Genomic DNA, 2,659 nt, shown 5'->3' with positions numbered 1-2,659 from the left:
GTCATGAGCTTCCAAAGAATCAAAACAGGAAACTAATGCATTGTGAGCACATATGTGGAATTAATCAAGGCCCAGAGCTTCTGATCATGCTGTCAAGCTAACAATACCAGCAAGAATTTCCTTTGTAGTCTTAGTTCCAAAATTCATACTGAAACAGAACTCCTTCTTCTAGAGAAGTTCCCAGTATTTATAAGTGAAACAAGACATCAATATTCACACACATACGCGTGCGCACACACACACGCACACACACACACACACACACACACACACACACAGAGAGAGAGAGAGAGAGAGAGAGAGAGAGAGAGAGAGAGAGAGAGAGAGAGAAAGAGAGAGAGAGAATTTGTATAGACCAGAAGTTGACATTGATGTCTTTATCAAGTGCTATTTACCTTAACTTTTTTTTAGCAGAAATATATTTATTAATAAGTTAGAAAAGAAGTAGGAGTTGAAGGTAGGAAGAAAAGAATGGGAATAGACAGATTCTTCAAATGTAAATAATTGTGTGTCATTGATAGTTTTTATACTGTTGAGTGTAATTCTCCCATTAGCTTTACTGTGCCCCACCCAGGCATGAACTTTACTGAACTCTAAGGCCAATAGTATTCTTTTATATTAGAATGAGCATAGGATTAAGGTTGCCTTGTTAGCAATCAGGTTTTCTTTGTTTAGGAGATGTGAACTCTAAGAATATGATGATGATATTGATGATGATGATGATGAAAGACATCATTTTGAGCGACAATACTTGAAATTCATATTAGTTTAACTGAAAGTCTTAAAATAGCATTTTTTTTGTCCTACAAAGGATGGCTGTGTTTTTTGCCTAGCTAAACTTCTGTTAGAAAGATATACTGCCAAAGAGTAAGATCCCTACTCTAAGCATATAATACCATCAAAGTGACCCATGTCAAAGTAGAACTAGGCTGTAGCAAGTTGTAGCCATGTTATCTTCAAGATAGATGAAGAGGGCGGTGGTGGCGCACTCCTTTAATCCCAGCACTCGGGAGGCAGAGGCAGGCAGATCCCTGTGAGTTCGAGGCCAGCCTGGTCTACAAGAGCTAGTTCCAGGACAGGAACCAAAAGCTACAGAGAAACCCTGTCTCGAAAATCCACGATATCTGAAGAGTTATGTGTTTGGTAACTTAAGAAGTATTTCTTGCAGTTCTTCTTTGAAAGTCTGGTAGACTTCTTCCATGAATTCATATGGATCTGGGATTTGGGATTTTTTTCAACCAGAAGGCTTTTATTGCTGTTCCAATCATCTTATTTCTAGTGTCTGTTTATATTGTTATATCTTCTAATCAAGAAGAAACTTAAGAAATGGAACAATTAGTAGATTTACCTTAACTTTTGAGACAGGGTCTCTTAATAGATCTGGAGTTCACTAATTTAACTAAATTGGCTAGGCAGGATGGTCCAAGAATCTGCTTGTCTCTGCATTCCACATACCCAGAGTTAAGGTTACCATGGCAATCTTTTCACTCACTTGCTAGGGACTCAGAATCTGATTATCATGATTTACTCAACCATATCACTAGCCCTACAAAATTTACCAATGATGAAAATATGTCCTTTTAAAATACATGATCCTAAGTTAAAATAGGCATAGTTAGTTAGGAAAGAGGGTACCAAATAAGACTAGCCATTTTTACTTTCCTGGATAAATATGAACAAATGTCTACTCACGACTAATAGGGTACCAATAATGGAACAAAGTATTGATTCCAATCAAATAAACTTGGTGAAGCCAAGAGTTTATTGGAATTTCATTACATGAGTTTGAGGAAGAGGTTACATATAGGAGCATGAGTAACTTAAACATGGCCATACATCAAAAGGTCCATCCCAGCAAGAATGTTGAATCACCAAACTTCATCTATAAAACTGCCTGAAAGTTGGATTGACACCTCTATAGAAGACCTTACTGCTTGTATAAGCCTGGAGAAACACTTTTTGAGGCTAATAAGTTTCAGAAACCTGAAACTTGTTTTTACTTACTTCCTGTGTCTTAGGAATATCCCTCAAGAATGGACTATCTCAATTAAGAGGAATTTCCTGCACAATGTCATTATTTAGTAACTTTGCCATTACATTTTAATAATACTTTAGTTCAATTAAGGTTTATACTTCATTTTGATGTTTTTTTTTCTGGAATTTTTCATATTCGTGTCTCACCTGAACTAAAAATAACCAAAAAAATCTTTCCTGCTTTTCATTGTGTTTTGGCTTAAGATATCTTCTTAGAAACTGTTCCTGAAATCTCTAATAACATTTTATTTACATTATTAACTGTTAGTAATAATTTAAAGTTCAATATACATAATACATATCAGCACCTTTATAAAGCATTCTCTTACACTATTCTGTCAAGTTTGATGTCCAGTTCCTTGTTTGTTTGTTCATATGTTGGTGTTTTGAGACAGTTTCTCTATGTAGCCCTAGCTGTCCTGGAACTCACCATGTAGAACAGGCTGGCCTCAAACTTATAGAGATGCACCTGGCTTTGCCTTCCAATCCCCTGCTGGGGTTAAAAATGTATACCACCAGCCGGGCGGTGGTGGCGCATGCCTTTAATCCCAGCACTCGGGAGGCAGAGGCAGGCGGATCTCTGTGAGTTCGAGGCCAGCCTGGTCTACAAGAGCTAGTTCCAGGA

Source organism: Microtus oregoni, unplaced genomic scaffold (genome assembly GCF_018167655.1).
Source record: "Microtus oregoni isolate MIOR12 unplaced genomic scaffold, Mior012 000073F_002, whole genome shotgun sequence".
In the NCBI taxonomy this organism is placed as follows: Eukaryota; Metazoa; Chordata; class Mammalia; order Rodentia; family Cricetidae; genus Microtus; species Microtus oregoni.
Note: the sequence above shows the minus strand (reverse complement) of the source record.